This window comes from Saccoglossus kowalevskii, chromosome 19, assembly GCF_978046115.1.
Source record: "Saccoglossus kowalevskii chromosome 19, keSacKowa6.1, whole genome shotgun sequence".
NCBI classification, from domain to species: domain Eukaryota; kingdom Metazoa; phylum Hemichordata; class Enteropneusta; family Harrimaniidae; genus Saccoglossus; species Saccoglossus kowalevskii.
Window position 1 is genome coordinate 17,726,095 of NC_140659.1, and position 22,906 is coordinate 17,749,000.

General features: G+C 41.5%; 21 non-coding genes across 21 annotated transcripts; all 21 read right to left on the bottom strand.

Annotated features, from left to right (window-relative positions):
• Positions 1–115: 115 nt before the first annotated feature.
• Positions 116–188, bottom strand: TRNAK-CUU (transfer RNA lysine (anticodon CUU)). The gene has a single exon. It is a non-coding gene; the product is annotated as a tRNA-Lys (tRNA).
• Positions 189–1,673: 1,485 nt separating this feature from the next.
• On the bottom strand, positions 1,674–1,746 carry TRNAK-CUU (transfer RNA lysine (anticodon CUU)). The gene has a single exon. It is a non-coding gene; the product is annotated as a tRNA-Lys (tRNA).
• Positions 1,747–2,727: 981 nt separating this feature from the next.
• Positions 2,728–2,800, bottom strand: TRNAK-CUU (transfer RNA lysine (anticodon CUU)). Its single transcript has one exon. It is a non-coding gene; the product is annotated as a tRNA-Lys (tRNA).
• Positions 2,801–3,229: 429 nt separating this feature from the next.
• On the bottom strand, positions 3,230–3,302 carry TRNAK-CUU (transfer RNA lysine (anticodon CUU)). The gene has a single exon. It is a non-coding gene; the product is annotated as a tRNA-Lys (tRNA).
• A 454-nt stretch (positions 3,303–3,756) lies between these two features.
• On the bottom strand, positions 3,757–3,829 carry TRNAK-CUU (transfer RNA lysine (anticodon CUU)). Its single transcript has one exon. It is a non-coding gene; the product is annotated as a tRNA-Lys (tRNA).
• A 1,485-nt stretch (positions 3,830–5,314) lies between these two features.
• TRNAK-CUU (transfer RNA lysine (anticodon CUU)) lies at positions 5,315–5,387 on the bottom strand. The gene has a single exon. It is a non-coding gene; the product is annotated as a tRNA-Lys (tRNA).
• A 982-nt stretch (positions 5,388–6,369) lies between these two features.
• On the bottom strand, positions 6,370–6,442 carry TRNAK-CUU (transfer RNA lysine (anticodon CUU)). The gene has a single exon. It is a non-coding gene; the product is annotated as a tRNA-Lys (tRNA).
• A 981-nt stretch (positions 6,443–7,423) lies between these two features.
• TRNAK-CUU (transfer RNA lysine (anticodon CUU)) lies at positions 7,424–7,496 on the bottom strand. Its single transcript has one exon. It is a non-coding gene; the product is annotated as a tRNA-Lys (tRNA).
• A 1,458-nt stretch (positions 7,497–8,954) lies between these two features.
• TRNAK-CUU (transfer RNA lysine (anticodon CUU)) lies at positions 8,955–9,027 on the bottom strand. Its single transcript has one exon. It is a non-coding gene; the product is annotated as a tRNA-Lys (tRNA).
• Positions 9,028–10,536: 1,509 nt separating this feature from the next.
• Positions 10,537–10,609, bottom strand: TRNAK-CUU (transfer RNA lysine (anticodon CUU)). Its single transcript has one exon. It is a non-coding gene; the product is annotated as a tRNA-Lys (tRNA).
• A 982-nt stretch (positions 10,610–11,591) lies between these two features.
• Positions 11,592–11,664, bottom strand: TRNAK-CUU (transfer RNA lysine (anticodon CUU)). The gene has a single exon. It is a non-coding gene; the product is annotated as a tRNA-Lys (tRNA).
• Positions 11,665–12,645: 981 nt separating this feature from the next.
• TRNAK-CUU (transfer RNA lysine (anticodon CUU)) lies at positions 12,646–12,718 on the bottom strand. The gene has a single exon. It is a non-coding gene; the product is annotated as a tRNA-Lys (tRNA).
• A 454-nt stretch (positions 12,719–13,172) lies between these two features.
• TRNAK-CUU (transfer RNA lysine (anticodon CUU)) lies at positions 13,173–13,245 on the bottom strand. Its single transcript has one exon. It is a non-coding gene; the product is annotated as a tRNA-Lys (tRNA).
• Positions 13,246–15,230: 1,985 nt separating this feature from the next.
• Positions 15,231–15,303, bottom strand: TRNAK-CUU (transfer RNA lysine (anticodon CUU)). The gene has a single exon. It is a non-coding gene; the product is annotated as a tRNA-Lys (tRNA).
• Positions 15,304–17,313: 2,010 nt separating this feature from the next.
• On the bottom strand, positions 17,314–17,386 carry TRNAK-CUU (transfer RNA lysine (anticodon CUU)). Its single transcript has one exon. It is a non-coding gene; the product is annotated as a tRNA-Lys (tRNA).
• Positions 17,387–17,840: 454 nt separating this feature from the next.
• On the bottom strand, positions 17,841–17,913 carry TRNAK-CUU (transfer RNA lysine (anticodon CUU)). The gene has a single exon. It is a non-coding gene; the product is annotated as a tRNA-Lys (tRNA).
• A 982-nt stretch (positions 17,914–18,895) lies between these two features.
• Positions 18,896–18,968, bottom strand: TRNAK-CUU (transfer RNA lysine (anticodon CUU)). The gene has a single exon. It is a non-coding gene; the product is annotated as a tRNA-Lys (tRNA).
• Positions 18,969–19,949: 981 nt separating this feature from the next.
• TRNAK-CUU (transfer RNA lysine (anticodon CUU)) lies at positions 19,950–20,022 on the bottom strand. Its single transcript has one exon. It is a non-coding gene; the product is annotated as a tRNA-Lys (tRNA).
• Positions 20,023–20,476: 454 nt separating this feature from the next.
• Positions 20,477–20,549, bottom strand: TRNAK-CUU (transfer RNA lysine (anticodon CUU)). Its single transcript has one exon. It is a non-coding gene; the product is annotated as a tRNA-Lys (tRNA).
• Positions 20,550–21,517: 968 nt separating this feature from the next.
• On the bottom strand, positions 21,518–21,590 carry TRNAK-CUU (transfer RNA lysine (anticodon CUU)). The gene has a single exon. It is a non-coding gene; the product is annotated as a tRNA-Lys (tRNA).
• Positions 21,591–22,044: 454 nt separating this feature from the next.
• TRNAK-CUU (transfer RNA lysine (anticodon CUU)) lies at positions 22,045–22,117 on the bottom strand. The gene has a single exon. It is a non-coding gene; the product is annotated as a tRNA-Lys (tRNA).
• Positions 22,118–22,906: the final 789 nt, after the last annotated feature.

Genomic DNA, 22,906 nt, shown 5'->3' on the forward strand with positions numbered 1-22,906 from the left:
GCCATCCGACATTGTGATTAAGAACTCATTTCACTCAATTTCGTGTCACATTCACCCACCGGAATTCAACATCATTCATAGTAACTCACATTGTTTATTTTGTCTAAAAGATGTTCGCCCAACATGGGGCTCGAACCCACGACCCTGGGATTAAGAGTCCCATGCTCTACCGACTGAGCAAGCCGGGCTGCTGATGAGAGTGTTTTTGCACCTCAATTAGTGACTTTGAATAAATGTCGGACGATGATACGAAAAGAGTGTGCATGACTTTGTGTTTAAGCTAAACGAAAACAAATTCTGAATTTCAACAATAAAATTTGCTTCCATTTTTACCATTCCTGTAGCTCAAATCATACTTACCATGCACGATCTTAGTTGGAATGAACTTCGCGCCAAGTACCACACACATTAAAACAGAGAGGAGTATTGTCAACCAACAGTCAACCTCTCCGTTTTCCCAATCTTTATACCGTGCAGAAATAATCAACCTCACTCCTGTGATTTGGTTATCAGAGACAATTATTGCAACCATCCGACATTGTAAGTAAGAGCTCATTTCACTCAATTTCAACATCTTTCATCGTAACTCACATTGTTTATTCTGTCTAAAAATTATTCGCCCAACGTAGGGCTCGAACCCACGACCCTGGGATTAAGAGTCTCATGCTCTACCGACTGAGCTAGCCGAGCTGCTGATGAGAGTGTTTTTGCACCTCAATTAGCGACTTTGAGTAAATGTCGGACGATGATACGAAAAGACAGTGCATGACTTTGTGTTTAAGCTAAACGAAAACAACTTCTGAATTTCAACAATAAAATTTGATTCCGTTTTTACTATTACAGTAGCTCAAATCATACTCACCATGCACGATCTTAGGTGGAGAGGGAACTTCGCGCCAAGTACTACACACATTAAAACAGAGAGGAGTATTGTCAACCAACAGTCAACCTCTCCGTTTTCCGAATCTTAATACCATGCAGAAATAATCAACCTCGCTCCTGTGATTTGGTTATCAGAGACAATTATTGCAGCCATCCGACATTGTGAGTAAGAACTCATTTCACTCAATTTTGTGTCACATTCACCCACCGGAATTCAACATCATTCATAGTAACTCACATTGTTTATTTTGTCTAAAAGATGTTCGCCCAAAGTGGGTATCGAACCCACGACCCTGTTATTAAGAGTCCCATGCTCTACCGACTGAGCTAGCCGGGCTGCTGATGAGTGTGTTTTTGCACCTCAATTAGTGACTTTGAGTAAATGTCGGACGATGATACGAAAAGACAGTGCATGACTTTGTGTTTAAGCTAAACGAAAACAACTTCTGAATTTCAACAATAAAATTTGCTTCCGTTTTTACTATTACAGTAGCTCAAATCATACTCACCATGCACGATCTTAGGTGGAGGGAACTTCGCGCCAAGTACCACACACATTAAAACAGAGAGGAGTATTGTCAACCAAAAGTCAACCTCTCCGTTTTCCCAATCTTTATACCGTGCAGAAATAATCAACCTCACTCCTGTGACTTGGTTATCAGAGACAATTATTGCAACCATCCGACATTGTGAGTAAGAGCTCATTTCACTCAATTTCGTGGCACATTCACCCACCGGAATTCAACATCTTTCATCGTAACTCACATTGTTTATTCTGTCTAAAAGGTGTTCGCCCAACGTGGGGCTCGAACCCACGACCCTGTGATTAAGAGTCCCATGCTCTACCGACTGAGCTAGCCGGGCTGCTGATGAGAGTGTTTTTACACCTCAATTAGCGTCTTTGAGTAAATGTCGGGCGATGATACGAAAAGAGTGTGCATGACTTTGTGTTTAAGCTAAACGAAAACAACTTCTGAATTTCAACAGTAAAATTTGCTTCCATTTTTACCATTCCAGTAGCTCAAATCATACTTACCATGCACGATCTTAGTTGGAATGAACTTCGCGCCAAGTACCACACAATTTAAAACAGAGATCAGTATTGTCAACCAACAGTCAACCTCTCCGTTTTCCCAATCTTTATACCGTGCAGAAATAATCAACCTCGCTCCTGTGATTTGGTTATCAGAGACAATTATTGCAACCATCCGACATTGTGAGTAAGAACTCATTTCACTCAATTTCGTGTCACATTCACCCACCGGAATTCAACATCTTTCATCGTAACTCACATTGTTTATTCTGTCTAAAAGGTGTTCGCACAATATGGGGCTCGAACCCACGACCCTGGGATTAAGAGTCCCATGCTCTACCGACTGAGCTAGCCGGGCTGCTGATGAGAGTGTTTTTGCACCTCAATTAGCGACTTTGAGTAAATGTCGGACGATGATACGAAAAGAGTGTGCATGACTTTGTGTTTAAGCTAAACGAAAACAACTTCTGAATTTCAACAACAAAATTTGCTTCCATTTTTACCATTCCTGTAGCTCAAATTATACTTACCATGCGCGATCTTAGTTGGAATGAACTTCGCGCCAAGTACCACACACATTAAAACAGAGAGGAATATTGTCAACCAACAGTCAACCTCTCCGTTTTCCCAATCTTTATACCGTGCAGAAATAATCAACCTCACTCCTGTGATTTGGTTATCAGAGACAATTATTGCAAACATCCGACATTGTGAGTAAGAGCTCATTTCACTCAATTTCGTGTCACATTCACCCACCGGAATTCAACATCTGTTATCGTAACTCACATTGTTTATTCTGTCTAAAAGGTGTTCGCCCAACGTGGGGCTCGAACCCACGACCCTGGGATTAAGAGTCCCATGCTCTACCGACTGAGCTAGCCGGGCTGCTGATGAGAGTGTTTTTGCACCTCAATTAGCGACTTTGAGTAAATGTCGGACGATGATACGAAAAGAGTGTGCATAACTTTGTGTTTAAGCTAAACGAAAACAACTTCTGAATTTTAACAATAAAATTTGCTTCCGTTTTTACTACTCCAGTAGCCCAAATCATACTCACCATGCACGATCTTAGTTGGAATGAACTTCGCGCCAAGTACCACACACATTAAAACAGAGAGGAGTATTGTCAACCAACAGTCAACCTCTCCGTTTTCCCAATCTTTATACCGTGCAGAAATAATCAACCTCACTCCTGTGATTTGGTTATCAGAGACAATTATTGCAACCATCCGACATTGTGAGTAACAGCTCATTTCACTCAATTTCAACATCTTTCATCGTAACTCACATTGTTTATTCTGTCTAAAAGGTGTTCGCCCAACGTGGGGCTCAAACCCACGACCCCGGGATTAAGAGTCCCATGCTCTACCGACTGAGCTAGCCGGGCTGCTGATGAGAGTGTTTTTGCACCTCAATTAGCGACTTTGAGTAAATGTCGGACGATGATACGAAAAGACAGTGCATGACTTTGTGTTTAAGCTAAACGAAAACAACTTCTGAATTTCAACAATAAAATTTGCTTCCGTTTTTACTATTACAGTAGCTCAAATCATACTCACCATGCACGATCTTAGGTGGAGGGAACTACGCGCCAAGTACCACACACATTAAAACAGAGAGGAGTATTGTCAACCAACAGTCAACCTCTCCGTTTTCCGAATCTTAATACCATGCAGAAATAATCAACCTCGCTCCTGTGATTTGGTTATCAGAGACAATTATTGCAGCCATCCGACATTGTGATTAAGAACTCATTTCACTCAATTTCGTGTCACATTCACCCACCGGAATTCAACATCATTCATAGTAACTCACATTGTTTATTTTGTCTAAAAGATGTTCGCCCAACATGGGGCTCGAACCCACGACCCTGGGATTAAGAGTCCCATGCTCTACCGACTGAGCAAGCCGGGCTGCTGATGAGAGTGTTTTTGCACCTCAATTAGTGACTTTGAATAAATGTCGGACGATGATACGAAAAGAGTGTGCATGACTTTGTGTTTAAGCTAAACGAAAACAAATTCTGAATTTCAACAATAAAATTTGCTTCCATTTTTACCATTCCTGTAGCTCAAATCATACTTACCATGCACGATCTTAGTTGGAATGAACTTCGCGCCAAGTACCACACACATTAAAACAGAGAGGAGTATTGTCAACCAACAGTCAACCTCTCCGATTTCCCAATCTTTATACCGTGCAGAAATAATCAACCTCACTCCTGTGATTTGGTTATCAGAGACAATTATTGCAACCATCCGACATTGTAAGTAAGAGCTCATTTCACTCAATTTCAACATCTTTCATCGTAACTCACATTGTTTATTCTGTCTAAAAATTATTCGCCCAACGTAGGGCTCGAACCCACGACCCTGGGATTAAGAGTCTCATGCTCTACCGACTGAGCTAGCCGAGCTGCTGATGAGAGTGTTTTTGCACCTCAATTAGCGACTTTGAGTAAATGTCGGACGATGATACGAAAAGACAGTGCATGACTTTGTGTTTAAGCTAAACGAAAACAACTTCTGAATTTCAACAATAAAATTTGATTCCGTTTTTACTATTACAGTAGCTCAAATCATACTCACCATGCACGATCTTAGGTGGAGAGGGAACTTCGCGCCAAGTACTACACACATTAAAACAGAGAGGAGTATTGTCAACCAACAGTCAACCTCTCCGTTTTCCGAATCTTAATACCATGCAGAAATAATCAACCTCGCTCCTGTGATTTGGTTATCAGAGACAATTATTGCAGCCATCCGACATTGTGAGTAAGAACTCATTTCACTCAATTTTGTGTCACATTCACCCACCGGAATTCAACATCATTCATAGTAACTCACATTGTTTATTTTGTCTAAAAGATGTTCGCCCAAAGTGGGTATCGAACCCACGACCCTGTTATTAAGAGTCCCATGCTCTACCGACTGAGCTAGCCGGGCTGCTGATGAGTGTGTTTTTGCACCTCAATTAGTGACTTTGAGTAAATGTCGGACGATGATACGAAAAGACAGTGCATGACTTTGTGTTTAAGCTAAACGAAAACAACTTCTGAATTTCAACAATAAAATTTGCTTCCGTTTTTACTATTACAGTAGCTCAAATCATACTCACCATGCACGATCTTAGGTGGAGGGAACTTCGCGCCAAGTACCACACACATTAAAACAGAGAGGAGTATTGTCAACCAACAGTCAACCTCTCCGTTTTCCCAATCTTTATACCGTGCAGAAATAATCAACCTCACTCCTGTGATTTGGTTATCAGAGACAATTATTGCAACCATCCGACATTGTGAGTAAGAGCTCATTTCACTCAATTTCGTGGCACATTCACCCACCGGAATTCAACATCTTTCATCGTAACTCACATTGTTTATTCTGTCTAACAGGTGTTCGCCCAACGTGGGGCTCGAACCCACGACCCTGGGATTAAGAGTCCCATGCTCTACCGACTGAGCTAGCCGGGCTGCTGATGAGAGTGTTTTTACACCTCAATTAGCGTCTTTGAGTAAATGTCGAACGATGATACGAAAAAAGTGTGTGCATGACTTTGTGTTTAAGCTAAACGAAAACAACTTCTGAATTTCAACAGTAAAATTTGCTTCCATTTTTACCATTCCAGTAGCTCAAATCATACTTACCATGCACGATCTTAGTTGGAATGAACTTCGCGCCAAGTACCACACACATTAAAACAGAGAGGAGTATTGTCAACCAACAGTCAACCTCTCCGTTTTCCCAATCTTTATACCGTGCAGAAATAATCAACCTCACTCCTGTGATTTGGTTATCAGAGACAATTATTGCAACCATCCGACATTGTGAGTAAGAGCTCATTTCACTCAATTTCGTGTCACATTCACCCACCGGAATTCAACATCTTTCATCGTAACTCACATTGTTTATTCTGTTTAAAAGGTGTTCACCCAATATGGGGCTCGAACCCACGACCCTGGGATTAAGAGTCCCATGCTCTACGACTGAGCTAGCCGGGCTGCTGATGAGAGTGTTTTTGCACCTCAATTAGCGACTTTGAGTAAATGTCGGACGATGATACGAAAAGAGTGTGCATGACTTTGTGTTTAAGCTAAACGAAAACAACTTCTGAATTTCAACAACAAAATTTGCTTCCATTTTTACCATTCCTGTAGCTCAAATTATACTTACCATGCGCGATCTTAGTTGGAATGAACTTCGCGCCAAGTACCACTCACATTAAAACAGAGAGGAATATTGTCAACCAACAGTCAACCTCTCCGTTTTTCCAATCTTTATACCGTGCAGAAATAATCAACCTCACTCCTGTGATTTGGTTATCAGAGACAATTATTGCAAACATCCGACATTGTGAGTAAGAGCTCATTTCACTCAATTTCGTGTCACATTCACCCACCGGAATTCAACATCTGTTATCGTAACTCACATTGTTTATTCTGTCTAAAAGGTGTTCGCCCAACGTGCGGCTCGAACCCACGACCCTGGGATTAAGAGTCCCATGCTCTACCGACTGAGCTAGCCGGGCTGCTGATGAGAGTGTTTTTGCACCTCAATTAGCGACTTTGAGTAAATGTCGGACGATGATACGAAAAGAGTGTGCATAACTTTGTGTTTAAGCTAAACGAAAACAACTTCTGAATTTTAACAATAAAATTTGCTTCCGTTTTTACTACTCCAGTAGCTCAAATCATACTCACCATGCACGATCTTAGTTGGAATGAACTTCGCGCCAAGTACCACACAATTTAAAACAGAGATCAGTATTGTCAACCAACAGTCAACCTCTCCGTTTTCCCAATCTTTATACCGTGCAGAAATAATCAACCTCGCTCCTGTGATTTGGTTATCAGAGACAATTATTGCAACCATCCGACATTGTGAGTAAGAACTCATTTCACTCAATTTCGTGTCACATTCACCCACCGGAATTCAACATCTTTCATCGTAACTCACATTGTTTATTCTGTCTAAAAGGTGTTCGCACAATATGGGGCTCGAACCCACGACCCTGGGATTAAGAGTCCCATGCTCTACCGACTGAGCTAGACGGGCTGCTGATGAGAGTGTTTTTGCACCTCAATTAGCGACTTTGAGTAAATGTCGGACGATGATACGAAAAGAGTGTGCATGACTTTGTGTTTAAGCTAAACGAAAACAACTTCTGAATTTCAACAACAAAATTTGCTTCCATTTTTACCATTCCTGTAGCTCAAATTATACTTACCATGCGCGATCTTAGTTGGAATGAACTTCGCGCCAAGTACCACACACATTAAAACAGAGAGGAATATTGTCAACCAACAGTCAACCTCTCCGTTTTCCCAATCTTTATACCGTGCAGAAATAATCAACCTCACTCCTGTGATTTGGTTATCAGAGACAATTATTGCAAACATCCGACATGGTGAGTAAGAGCTCATTTCACTCAATTTCGTGTCACATTCACCCACCGGAATTCAACATCTGTTATCGTAACTCACATTGTTTATTCTGTCTAAAAGGTGTTCGCCCAACGTGGGGCTCAAACCCACGACCCTGGGATTAAGAGTCCCATGCTCTACCGACTGAGCTAGCCGGGCTGCTGATGAGAGTGTTTTTGCACCTCAATTAGTGACTTTGAATAAATGTCGGACGATGATACGAAAAGAGTGTGCATGACTTTGTGTTTAAGCTAAACGAAAACAAATTCTGAATTTCAACAATAAAATTTGCTTCCATTTTTACCATTCCTGTAGCTCAAATCATACTTACCATGCACGATCTTAGTTGGAATGAACTTCGCGCCAAGTACCACACACATTAAAACAGAGAGGAGTATTGTCAACCAACAGTCAACCTCTCCGTTTTCCCAATCTTTATACCGTGCAGAAATAATCAACCTCACTCCTGTGATTTGGTTATCAGAGACAATTATTGCAACCATCCGACATTGTGAGTAAGAGCTCATTTCACTCAATTTCAACATCTTTCATCGTAACTCACATTGTTTATTCTGTCTAAAAAGTATTCGCCCAACGTAGGGCTCGAACCCACGACCCTGGGATTAAGAGTCCCATGCTCTACCGACTGAGCTAACCGAGCTGCTGATGAGAGTGTTTTTACACCTCAATTAGCGACTTTGAGTAAATGTCGGACGATGATACGAAAAGAGTGTGCATGACTTTGTGTTTAATCTAAACGAAAACAACTTCTGAATTTCAACAGTAAAATTTGCTTCCATTTTTACCATTCCAGTAGCTCAAATCATACTTACCATGCACGATCTTAGTTGGAATGAACTTCGCGCCAAGTACCACACACATTAAAACAGAGAGGAGTATTGTCAACCAACAGTCAACCTCTCCGTTTTCCCAATCTTTAAACCGTGCAGAAATAATCAACCTCACTCCTGTGATTTGGTTATCAGAGACAATTATTGCAAACATCCGACATTGTGAGTAAGAGCTCATTTCACTAAATTTCGTGTCACATTCACCCACCGGAATTCAACATCTTTCATCGTAACTCACATTGTTTATTCTGTCAAAAAGGTGTTCGCCCAATATGGGGCTCGAACCCACGACCCTGGTATTAAGAGTCCCATGCTCTACCGACTGAGCTAGCCGGGCTGCTGATGAGAGTGTTTTTGCACCTCAATTAGCGACTTTGAGTAAATGTCGGACGATGATACGAAAAGAGTGTGCATAACTTTGTGTTTAAGCTAAACGAAAACAACTTCTGAATTTTAACAATAAAATTTGCTTCCGTTTTTACTACTCCAGTAGCCCAAATCATACTCACCATGCACGATCTTAGTTGGAATGAACTTCGCGCCAAGTACCACACACATTAAAACAGAGAGGAGTATTGTCAACCAACAGTCAACCTCTCCGTTTTCCCAATCTTTATACCGTGCAGAAATAATCAACCTCACTCCTGTGATTTGGTTATCAGAGACAATTATTGCAACCATCCGACATTGTGAGTAACAGCTCATTTCACTCAATTTCAACATCTTTCATCGTAACTCACATTGTTTATTCTGTCTAAAAGGTGTTCGCCCAACGTGGGGCTCAAACCCACGACCCCGGGATTAAGAGTCCCATGCTCTACCGACTGAGCTAGCCGGGCTGCTGATGAGAGTGTTTTTGCACCTCAATTAGCGACTTTGAGTAAATGTCGGACGATGATACGAAAAGACAGTGCATGACTTTGTGTTTAAGCTAAACGAAAACAACTTCTGAATTTCAACAATAAAATTTGCTTCCGTTTTTACTATTACAGTAGCTCAAATCATACTCACCATGCACGATCTTAGGTGGAGGGAACTACGCGCCAAGTACCACACACATTAAAACAGAGAGGAATATTGTCAACCAACAGTCAACCTCTCCGTTTTCCCAATCTTTATACCGTGCAGAAATAATCAACCTCACTCCTGTGAGTTGGTTATCAGAGACAATTATTGCAACCATCCGACATTGTGAGGAAGAACTCATTTCACTCAATTTCGTGTCACATTCACACACCGGAATTCAACATCTTTCATAGTAAAATCACATTGTTTATTCTGTCTAATAGGTGTTCGCCCAATATGGGGCTCGAACCCATGAACCTGGGATGAACAGTCCCATGCTCTACCGACTGAGCTAGCCGGGCTGCTGATGAGAGTGTTTTTGTACCTCAATTAGTGACTTTGAGTAAATGTCGGACGATGATACGAAAAGAGTGTGCATGACTTTGTGTTTAAGCTAAACGAAAACAAATTCTGAATTTCAACAATAATATTTGCTTCCATTTTTACCATTCCTGTAGCTCAAATCATACTCATCATGCACGATCTTAGTTGGAATGAACTTCGCGCCAAGTACCACACACATGAAAACAGAGAGGAGTATTGTCAACCAACAGTCAACCTCTCCGTTTTCCCAATCTTTATACCGTGCAGAAATAATCAACCTCACTCCTGTGATTTGGTTATCAGAGACAATTATTGCAACCATCCGACATTGTGAGTAAGAGCTCATTTCACTCAATTTCGTGTCACATTCACCCACCGGAATTCAACATCTGTTATCGTAACTCACATTGTTTATTCTGTCTAAAAGGTGTTCGCCCAACGTGAGGCTCGGACCCACGACCCTGGGATTAAGAGTCCCATGCTCTACCGACTGAGCTAGCCGGGCTGCTGATGAGAGTGTTTTTACACCTCAATTAGCGACTTTGAGTAAATGTCGCACGATGATACGAAAAGACAGTGCATGACTTTGTGTTTAAGCTAAACGAAAACAACTTCTGAATTTCAACAATAAAATTTGCTTCCATTTTTACCATTCCTGTAGCTCAAATCATACTTACCATGCACGATCTTAGTTGGAATGAACTTCGCGCCAAGTACCACACACATTAAAACAGAGAGGAGTATTGTCAACCAACAGTCAACCTCTCCGTTTTCCCAATCTTAATACCATGCAGAAATAATCAACCTCGATCCTGTGATTTGGTTATCAGAGACAATTATTGCAGCCATCCGACATTGTGAGTAAGAACTCATTTCACTCAATTTCGTGTCACATTCACCCACCGGAATTCAACATCATTCATAGTAACTCACATTGTTTATTTTGTCTAAAAGATGTTCGCCCAACGTGGGGCTCGAACCCACGACCCTGGGATTAAGAATCCCATGCTCTACCGACTGAGCTAGCCGGGCTGCTGATGAGAGTGTTTTTGCACCTCAATTAGCGACTTTGAGTAAATGTCGGACGATGATACGAAAAGAGTGTGCATAACTTTGTGTTTAAGCTAAACGAAAACAACTTCTGAATTTCAACAATAAAATTTGCTTCCATTTTTACCATTCCTGTAGCTCAAATCATACTTACCATGCACGATCTTAGTTGGAATGAACTTCGCGCCAAGTACCACACACATTAAAACAGAGAGGAATATTGTCAACCAACAGTCAACCTCTCCGTTTTCCCAATCTTTATACCGTGCAGAAATAATCAACCTCACTCCTGTGATTTGGTTATCAGAGACAATTATTGCAAACATCCGACATTGTGAGTAAGAGCTCATTTCACTAAATTTCGTGTCACATTCACCCACCGGAATTCAACATCTTTCATAGTAACTCACATTGTTTATTCTGTCTAAAAGGTGTTCGCCCAATATGGGGCTCGAACCCATGACCCTGGGATGAACAGTCCCATGCTCTACCGACTGAGCTAGCCGGGCTGCTGATGAGAGTGTTTTTGCACCTCAATTAGCGACTTTGAGTAAATGTCGGACGGTGATACGAAAAGACAGTGCATGACTTTGTGTTTAAGCTAAACGAAAACAACTTCTGAATTTCAACAATAAAATTTGCTTCCGTTTTTACTATTAGAGTAGCTCAAATCATACTCACCATGCACGATCTTAGGTGGAGGGAACTTCGCGCCAAGTACCACACACATTAAAACAGAGAGGAGTATTGTCAACCAACAGTCAACCTCTCCGTTTTCCCAATCTTAATACCATGCAGAAATAATCAACCTCGCTCCTGTGATTTGGTTATCAGAGACAATTATTCCAGCCATCCGACATTGTGAGTAAGAACTCATTTCACTCAATTTCGTGTCACATTCACCCACCGGAATTCAACGTCATTCATAGTAACTCACTATGGTTTATTTTGTCTAAAAGATGTTCGCCCAACGTGGGGCTCGAACCCACGACCCTGGGATTAAGAGTCCCATGCTCTACCGACTGAGCTAGCCGGGCTGCTGATGAGAGTGTTTTTGCACCTCAATTAGTGACTTTGAGTAAATGTCGGACGATGATACGAAAAGAGTGTGCATGACTTTGTGATTAAGCTAAACGAAAACAACTTCTGAATTTCAACAATAGAATTTGCTTCCGTTTTTACTACTCCAGTAGCTCAAATCATACTCACCATGCACGATCTTAGTTGGAATGAACATCGCGCCAAGTACCACACACATTAAAACAGAGAGGAGTATTGTCAACCAACAGTCAACCTCTCCGTTTTCCCAATCTTTATACCGTGCAGAAATAATCAATCTCACTCCTGTGATTTGGTTATCAGAGACAATTATTGCAACCATCCGACATTGTGAGTAAGAGCTCATTTCACTCAATTTCGTGTCACATTCAGCCACCGGAATTCAACATCTTTCATAGTAACTCACATTGTTTATTCTGTCTAAAAGGTGTTCGCACAATATGGGGCTCGTACCCATGACCCTGGGATGAACAGTCCCATGCTCTACCGACTGAGCTAGCCGGGCTGCTGATGAGAGTGTTTTTGCACCTCAATTAGCGACTTTGAGTAAATGTCGGACGTCGATACGAAAAGACAGTGCATGACTTTGTGTTTAAGCTAAACGAAAACAACTTCTGAATTTCAACAATAAAATTTGCTTCCGTTTTTACTATTAGAGTAGCTCAAATCATACTCACCATGCACGATCTTAGGTGGAGGGAACTTCGCGCCAAGTACCACACACATTAAAACAGAGAGGAGTATTGTCAACCAACAGTCAACCTCTCCGTTTTCCCAATCTTAATACCATGCAGAAATAATCAACCTCGCTCCTGTGATTTGGTTATCAGAGACAATTATTGCAGCCATCCGACATTGTGAGTAAGAACTCATTTCACTCAATTTCGTGTCACATTCACCCACCGGAATTCAACATCATTCATAGTAACTCACATTGTTTATTTTGTCTAAAATATGTGCGCCCAACGTGGGGCTCGAACCCACGACCCTGGGATTAAGAGTCCCATGCTCTACCGACTGAGCTAGCCGGGCTGCTGATGAGAGTGTTTTTGCACCTCAATTAGTGACTTTGAGTAAATGTCGGACGATGATACGAAAAGAGTGTGCATGACTTTGTGATTAAGCTAAACGAAAACAACTTCTGAATTTCAACAATAGAATTTGCTTCCGTTTTTACTATTACAGTAGCTCAAATCATACTCACCATGCACGATCTCAGGTGGAGGGAACTTCGAGGCAAGTACCACACAATTTAAAACAGAGATCAGTATTGTCAACCAACAGTCAACCTCTCCGTTTTCCCAATCTTTATACCGTGCAGAAATAATCAACCTCGCTCCTGTGATTTGGTTATCAGAGACAATTATTGCAAACATCCGACATTGTGAGTAAGAGCTCATTTCACTCAATTTCGTGTCACATTCACCCACCGGAATTCAACATCTGTTATCGTAACTCACATTGTTTATTCTGTCTAAAAGGTGTTCGCCCAACGTGCGGCTCGAACCCACGACCCTGGGATTAAGAGTCCCATGCTCTACCGACTGAGCTAGCCGGGCTGCTGATGAGAGTGTTTTTGCACCTCAATTAGCGACTTTGAGTAAATGTCGGACGATGATACGAAAAGAGTGTGCATAACTTTGTGTTTAAGCTAAACGAAAACAACTTCTGAATTTTAACAATAAAATTTGCTTCCGTTTTTACTACTCCAGTAGCTCAAATCATACTCACCATGCACGATCTTAGTTGGAATGAACTTCGCGCCAAGTACCACACAATTTAAAACAGAGATCAGTATTGTCAACCAACAGTCAACCTCTCCGTTTTCCCAATCTTTATACCGTGCAGAAATAATCAACCTCGCTCCTGTGATTTGGTTATCAGAGACAATTATTGCAACCATCCGACATTGTGAGTAAGAACTCATTTCACTCAATTTCGTGTCACATTCACCCACCGGAATTCAACATCTTTCATCGTAACTCACATTGTTTATTCTGTCTAAAAGGTGTTCGCACAATATGGGGCTCGAACCCACGACCCTGGGATTAAGAGTCCCATGCTCTACCGACTGAGCTAGACGGGCTGCTGATGAGAGTGTTTTTGCACCTCAATTAGCGACTTTGAGTAAATGTCGGACGATGATACGAAAAGAGTGTGCATGACTTTGTGTTTAAGCTAAACGAAAACAACTTCTGAATTTCAACAACAAAATTTGCTTCCATTTTTACCATTCCTGTAGCTCAAATTATACTTACCATGCGCGATCTTAGTTGGAATGAACTTCGCGCCAAGTACCACACACATTAAAACAGAGAGGAATATTGTCAACCAACAGTCAACCTCTCCGTTTTCCCAATCTTTATACCGTGCAGAAATAATCAACCTCACTCCTGTGATTTGGTTATCAGAGACAATTATTGCAACCATCCGACATTGTGAGTAAGAGCTCATTTCACTCAATTTCAACATCTTTCATCGTAACTCACATTGTTTATTCTGTCTAAAAAGTATTCGCCCAACGTAGGGCTCGAACCCACGACCCTGGGATTAAGAGTCCCATGCTCTACCGACTGAGCTAACCGAGCTGCTGATGAGAGTGTTTTTACACCTCAATTAGCGACTTTGAGTAAATGTCGGACGATGATACGAAAAGAGTGTGCATGACTTTGTGTTTAATCTAAACGAAAACAACTTCTGAATTTCAACAGTAAAATTTGCTTCCATTTTTACCATTCCAGTAGCTCAAATCATACTTACCATGCACGATCTTAGTTGGAATGAACTTCGCGCCAAGTACCACACACATTAAAACAGAGAGGAGTATTGTCAACCAACAGTCAACCTCTCCGTTTTCCCAATCTTTAAACCGTGCAGAAATAATCAACCTCACTCCTGTGATTTGGTTATCAGAGACAATTATTGCAAACATCCGACATTGTGAGTAAGAGCTCATTTCACTCAATTTCGTGTCACATTCACCCACCGGAATTCAACATCTTTCATCGTAACTCACATTGTTTATTCTGTCAAAAAGGTGTTCGCCCAATATGGGGCTCGAACCCACGACCCTGGTATTAAGAGTCCCATGCTCTACCGACTGAGCTAGCCGGGCTGCTGATGAGAGTGTTTTTGCACCTCAATTAGCGACTTTGAGTAAATGTCGGACGATGATACGAAAAGAGTGTGCATAACTTTGTGTTTAAGCTAAACGAAAACAACTTCTGAATTTTAACAATAAAATTTGCTTCCGTTTTTACTACTCCAGTAGCCCAAATCATACTCACCATGCACGATCTTAGTTGGAATGAACTTCGCGCCAAGTACCACACACATTAAAACAGAGAGGAGTATTGTCAACCAACAGTCAACCTCTCCGTTTTCCCAATCTTTATACCGTGCAGAAATAATCAACCTCACTCCTGTGATTTGGTTATCAGAGACAATTATTGCAACCATCCGACATTGTGAGTAACAGCTCATTTCACTCAATTTCAACATCTTTCATCGTAACTCACATTGTTTATTCTGTCTAAAAGGTGTTCGCCCAACGTGGGGCTCAAACCCACGACCCCGGGATTAAGAGTCCCATGCTCTACCGACTGAGCTAGCCGGGCTGCTGATGAGAGTGTTTTTGCACCTCAATTAGCGACTTTGAGTAAATGTCGGACGATGATACGAAAAGACAGTGCATGACTTTGTGTTTAAGCTAAACGAAAACAACTTCTGAATTTCATCAATAAAATTTGCTTCCGTTTTTACTATTACAGTAGCTCAAATCATACTCACCATGCACGATCTTAGGTGGAGGGAACTACGCGCCAAGTACCACACACATTAAAACAGAGAGGAATATTGTCAACCAACAGTCAACCTCTCCGTTTTCCCAATCTTTATACCGTGCAGAAATAATCAACCTCACTCCTGTGAGTTGGTTATCAGAGACAATTATTGCAACCATCCGACATTGTGAGGAAGAACTCATTTCACTCAATTTCGTGTCACATTCACACACCGGAATTCAACATCTTTCATAGTAAAATCACATTGTTTATTCTGTCCAATAGGTGTTCGCCCAATATGGGGCTCGAACCCATGAACCTGGGATGAACAGTCCCATGCTCTACCGACTGAGCTAGCCGGGCTGCTGATGAGAGTGTTTTTGTACCTCAATTAGTGACTTTGAGTAAATGTCGGACGATGATACGAAAAGAGTGTGCATGACTTTGTGTTTAAGCTAAACGAAAACAAATTCTGAATTTCAACAATAATATTTGCTTCCATTTTTACCATTCCTGTAGCTCAAATCATACTCATCATGCACGATCTTAGTTGGAATGAACTTCGCGCCAAGTACCACACACATGAAAACAGAGAGGAGTATTGTCAACCAACAGTCAACCTCTCCGTTTTCCCAATCTTTATACCGTGCAGAAATAATCAACCTCACTCCTGTGATTTGGTTATCAGAGACAATTATTGCAACCATCCGACATTGTGAGTAAGAGCTCATTTCACTCAATTTCGTGTCACATTCACCCACCGGAATTCAACATCTGTTATCGTAACTCACATTGTTTATTCTGTCTAAAAGGTGTTCGCCCAACGTGAGGCTCGGACCCACGACCCTGGGATTAAGAGTCCCATGCTCTACCGACTGAGCTAGCCGGGCTGCTGATGAGAGTGTTTTTACACCTCAATTAGCGACTTTGAGTAAATGTCGCACGATGATACGAAAAGACAGTGCATGACTTTGTGTTTAAGCTAAACGAAAACAACTTCTGAATTTCAACAATAAAATTTGCTTCCATTTTTACCATTCCTGTAGCTCAAATCATACTTACCATGCACGATCTTAGTTGGAATGAACTTCGCGCCAAGTACCACACACATTAAAACAGAGAGGAGTATTGTCAACCAACAGTCAACCTCTCCGTTTTCCCAATCTTTATACCGTGCAGAAATAATCAACCTCACTCCTGTGATTTGGTTATCAGAGACAATTATTGCAACCATCCGACATTGTGAGTAAGAGCTCATTTCACTCAATTTCAACATCTTTCATCGTAACTCACATTGTTTATTCTGTCTAAAAGGTGTTCGCCCAATATGGGGCTCGAACCCACGACCCTGGGATTAAGAGTCCCATGCTTTACCGACAGAGCTAGCCGGGCTGCCGATGAGAGTGTTTTTGCACCTCAATTAGCGACTTTGAGTAAATGTCGGACGATGATACGAAAAGAGTGTGCAAGACTTTGTGTTTAAGCTAAACGAAAACAACTTCTGAATTTCAACAATAAAATTTGCTTCCGTTTTTACTATTAGAGTAGCTCAAATCATACTCACCATGCACGATTTAGGTGGAGGGAACTTCGCGCCAAGTACCACACACATTAAAACAGAGAGGAGTATTGTCAACCAACAGTCAACCTCTCCGTTTTCCCAATCTTAATACCATGCAGAAATAATCAACCTCGCTCCTGTGATTTGGTTATCAGAGACAATTATTGCAGCCATCCGACATTGTGAGTAAGAACTCATTTCACTCAATTTCGTGTCACATTCACCCACCGGAATTCAACATCTTTCATAGTAACTCACATTGTTTATTCTGTCTAAAAGGTGTTCGCCCAATATGGGGTTCGAACCCACGACCCTGGGATTAAGAGTCCCATGCTCTACCGACTGAGCTAGCCGGGCTGCTGATGAGAGTGTTTTTGCACCTCAATTAGCGACTTTGAGTAAATGTCGGACGATGATACGAAAAGAGTGTGCATGACTTTGTGTTTAAGCTAAACGAAAACAACTTCTGAATTTCAACAATAAAATTTGCTTCCGTTTTTACTATTAGAGTAGCTCAAATCATACTCACCATGCACGATCTTAGGTGGAGGGAACTTCGCGCCAAGTACCACACACATTAAAACAGAGAGGAGTATTGTCAACCAACAGTCAACCTCTCCGTTTTCCCAATCTTAATACCATGCAGAAATAATCAACCTCGATCCTGTGATTTGGTTATCAGAGACAATTATTGCAGCCATCCGACATTGTGAGTAAGAACTCATTTCACTCAATTTCGTGTCACATTCACCCACCGGAATTCAACATCATTCATAGTAACTCACATTGTTTATTTTGTCTAAAAGATGTTCGCCCAACGTGGGGCTCGAACCCACGACCCTGGGATTAAGAATCCCATGCTCTACCGACTGAGCTAGCCGGGCTGCTGATGAGAGTGTTTTTGCACCTCAATTAGCGACTTTGAGTAAATATCGGACGATGATACGAAAAGAGTGTGCATAACTTTGTGTTTAAGCTAAACGAAAACAACTTCTGAATTTCAACAATAAAATTTGCTTCCATTTTTACCATTCCTGTAGCTCAAATCATACTTACCATGCACGATCTTAGTTGGAATGAACTTCGCGCCAAGTACCACACACATTAAAACAGAGAGGAATATTGTCAACCAACAGTCAACCTCTCCGTTTTCCCAATCTTTATACCGTGCAGAAATAATCAACCTCACTCCTGTGATTTGGTTATCAGAGACAATTATTGCAAACATCCGACATTGTGAGTAAGAGCTCATTTCACTAAATTTCGTGTCACATTCACCCACCGGAATTCAACATCTTTCATAGTAACTCACATTGTTTATTCTGTCTAAAAGGTGTTCGCCCAATATGGGGCTCGAACCCATGACCCTGGGATGAACAGTCCCATGCTCTACCGACTGAGCTAGCCGGGCTGCTGATGAGAGTGTTTTTGCACCTCAATTAGCGACTTTGAGTAAATGTCGGACGGTGATACGAAAAGACAGTGCATGACTTTGTGTTTAAGCTAAACGAAAACAACTTCTGAATTTCAACAATAAAATTTGCTTCCGTTTTTACTATTAGAGTAGCTCAAATCATACTCACCATGCACGATCTTAGGTGGAGGGAACTTCGCGCCAAGTACCACACACATTAAAACAGAGAGGAGTATTGTCAACCAACAGTCAACCTCTCCGTTTTCCCAATCTTAATACCATGCAGAAATAATCAACCTCGCTCCTGTGATTTGGTTATCAGAGACAATTATTCCAGCCATCCGACATTGTGAGTAAGAACTCATTTCACTCAATTTCGTGTCACATTCACCCACCGGAATTCAACGTCATTCATAGTAACTCACTATGGTTTATTTTGTCTAAAAGATGTTCGCCCAACGTGGGGCTCGAACCCACGACCCTGGGATTAAGAGTCCCATGCTCTACCGACTGAGCTAGCCGGGCTGCTGATGAGAGTGTTTTTGCACCTCAATTAGTGACTTTGAGTAAATGTCGGACGATGATACGAAAAGAGTGTGCATGACTTTGTGATTAAGCTAAACGAAAACAACTTCTGAATTTCAACAATAGAATTTGCTTCCGTTTTTACTACTCCAGTAGCTCAAATCATACTCACCATGCACGATCTTAGTTGGAATGAACATCGCGCCAAGTACCACACACATTAAAACAGAGAGGAGTATTGTCAACCAACAGTCAACCTCTCCGTTTTCCCAATCTTTATACCGTGCAGAAATAATCAATCTCACTCCTGTGATTTGGTTATCAGAGACAATTATTGCAACCATCCGACATTGTGAGTAAGAGCTCATTTCACTCAATTTCGTGTCACATTCAGCCACCGGAATTCAACATCTTTCATAGTAACTCACATTGTTTATTCTGTCTAAAAGGTGTTCGCACAATATGGGGCTCGTACCCATGACCCTGGGATGAACAGTCCCATGCTCTACCGACTGAGCTAGCCGGGCTGCTGATGAGAGTGTTTTTGCACCTCAATTAGCGACTTTGAGTAAATGTCGGACGTCGATACGAAAAGAGAGTGCATGACTTTGTGTTTAAGCTAAACGAAAACAACTTCTGAATTTCAACAATAAAATTTGCTTCCGTTTTTACTATTAGAGTAGCTCAAATCATACTCACCATGCACGATCTTAGGTGGAGGGAACTTCGCGCCAAGTACCACACACATTAAAACAGAGAGGAGTATTGTCAACCAACAGTCAACCTCTCCGTTTTCCCAATCTTAATACCATGCAGAAATAATCAACCTCGCTCCTGTGATTTGGTTATCAGAGACAATTATTGCAGCCATCCGACATTGTGAGTAAGAACTCATTTCACTCAATTTCGTGTCACATTCACCCACCGGAATTCAACATCATTCATAGTAACTCACATTGTTTATTTTGTCTAAAATATGTGCGCCCAACGTGGGGCTCGAACCCACGACCCTGGGATTAAGAGTCCCATGCTCTACCGACTGAGCTAGCCGGGCTGCTGATGAGAGTGTTTTTGCACCTCAATTAGTGACTTTGAGTAAATGTCGGACGATGATACGAAAAGAGTGTGCATGACTTTGTGATTAAGCTAAACGAAAACAACTTCTGAATTTCAACAATAGAATTTGCTTCCGTTTTTACTACTCCAGTAGCTCAAATCATACTCACCATGCACGATCTTAGTTGGAATGAACATCGCGCCAAGTACCACACACATTAAAACAGAGAGGAGTATTGTCAACCAACAGTCAACCTCTCCGTTTTCCCAATCTTAATACCATGCAGAAATAATCAACCTCGCTCCTGTGATTTGGTTATCAGAGACAATTATTGCAGCCATCCGACATTGTGAGTAAGAACTCATTTCACTCAATTTCGTGTCACATTCACCCACCGGAATTCAACATCATTCATAGTAACTCACATTGTTTATTTTGTCTAAAAGATGTTCGCCCAACGTGAGGCTCGAACCCACGACCCTGGGATTAAGAGTCCCATGCTCTACCGACTGAGCTAGCCGGGCTGCTGATGAGAGTGTTTTTGCACCTCAGTAAATGTCGGACGATGATACGAAAAGAGTGTGCATGACTTTGTGATTAAGCTAAACGAAAACAACTTCTGAATTTCAACAATAAAATTTGCTTCCGTTTTTACTACTCCAGTAGCTCAAATCATACTCACCATGCACGATCTTAGTTGGAATGAACATCGCGCCAAGTACCACACACATTAAAACAGAGAGGAGTATTGTCAACCAACAGTCAACCTCTCCGTTTTCCCAATCTTTATACCGTGCAGAAATAATCAACCTCACTCCTGTGATTTGGTTATCAGAGACAATTATTGCAAACATCCGACATTGTGAGTAAGAGCTCATTTCACTAAATTTCGTGTCACATTCACCCACCGGAATTCAACATCTTTCATAGTAACTCACATTGTTTATTCTGTCTAAAATGTGTTCGCCCAATATGGGGCTCGAACCCATGACCCTGGGATGAACAGTCCCATGCTCTACCGACTGAGCTAGCCGGGCTGCTGATGAGAGTGTTTTTGCACCTCAATTAGCGACTTTGAGTAAATGTCGGACGGTGATACGAAAAGACAGTGCATGACTTTGTGTTTAAGCTAAACGAAAACAACTTCTGAATTTCAACAATAAAATTTGCTTCCGTTTTTACTATTAGAGTAGCTCAAATCATACTCACCATGCACGATCTTAGGTGGAGGGAACTTCGCGCCAAGTACCACACACATTAAAACAGAGAGGAGTATTGTCAACCAACAGTCAACCTCTCCGTTTTCCCAATCTTAATACCATGCAGAAATAATCAACCTCGCTCCTGTGATTTGGTTATCAGAGACAATTATTCCAGCCATCCGACATTGTGAGTAAGAACTCATTTCACTCAATTTCGTGTCACATTCACCCACCGGAATTCAACATCATTCATAGTAACTCACTATGGTTTATTTTGTCTAAAAGATGTTCGCCCAACGTGGGGCTCGAACCCACGACCCTGGGATTAAGAGTCCCATGCTCTACCGACTGAGCTAGCCGGGCTGCTGATGAGAGTGTTTTTGCACCTCAATTAGTGACTTTGAGTAAATGTCGGACGATGATACGAAAAGAGTGTGCATGACTTTGTGATTAAGCTAAACGAAAACAACTTCTGAATTTCAACAATAGAATTTGCTTCCGTTTTTACTACTCCAGTAGCTCAAATCATACTCACCATGCACGATCTTAGTTGGAATGAACATCGCGCCAAGTACCACACACATTAAAACAGAGAGGAGTATTGTCAACCAACAGTCAACCTCTCCGTTTTCCCAATCTTAATACCATGCAGAAATAATCAACCTCGCTCCTGTGATTTGGTTATCAGAGACAATTATTGCAGCCATCCGACATTGTGAGTAAGAACTCATTTCACTCAATTTCGTGTCACATTCACCCACCGGAATTCAACATCATTCATAGTAACTCACATTGTTTATTTTGTCTAAAAGATGTTCGCCCAACGTGGGGCTCGAACCCACGACCCTGGGATTAAGAGTCCCATGCTCTACCGACTGAGCTAACCGGGCTGCTGATGAGAGTGTTTTTGCACCTCAATTAGTGACTTTGAGTAAATGTCGGACGATGATACGAAAAGAGTGTGCATGACTTTGTGATTAAGCTAAACGAAAACAACTTCTGAATTTCAACAATAAAATTTGCTTCCGTTTTTACTACTCCAGTAGCTCAAATCATACTCACCATGCACGATCTTAGTTGGAATGAACATCGCGCCAAGTACCACACACATTAAAACAGAGAGGAGTATTGTCAACCAACAGTCAACCTCTCCGTTTTCCCAATCTTTATACCGTGCAGAAATAATCAACCTCACTCCTGTGATTTGGTTATCAGAGACAATTATTGCAGCCATCCGACATTGTGAGTAAGAACTCATTTCACTCAATTTCGTGTCACATTCACCCACCGGAATTCAACATCTTTCATAGTAACTCACATTGTTTATTCTGTCTAAAAGGTGTTCGTCCAATATGGGGCTCGTACCCATGACCCTGGGATGAACAGTCCCATGCTCTACCGACTGAGCTAGCCGGGCTGCTGATGAGAGTGTTTTTGCACCTCAATTAGCGACTTTGAGTAAATGTCGGACGATGATACGAAAAGAGTGTGCATGACTTTGTGTTTAAGCTAAACGAAAACAACTTCTGAATTTCAACAATAAAATTTGCTTCCATTTTTACCATTCCTGTAGCTCAAATCATACTTACCATGCACGATCTTAGTTGGAATGAACTTCGCGCCAAGTACCACACACATTAAAACAGAGAGGAATATTGTCAACCAACAGTCAACCTCTC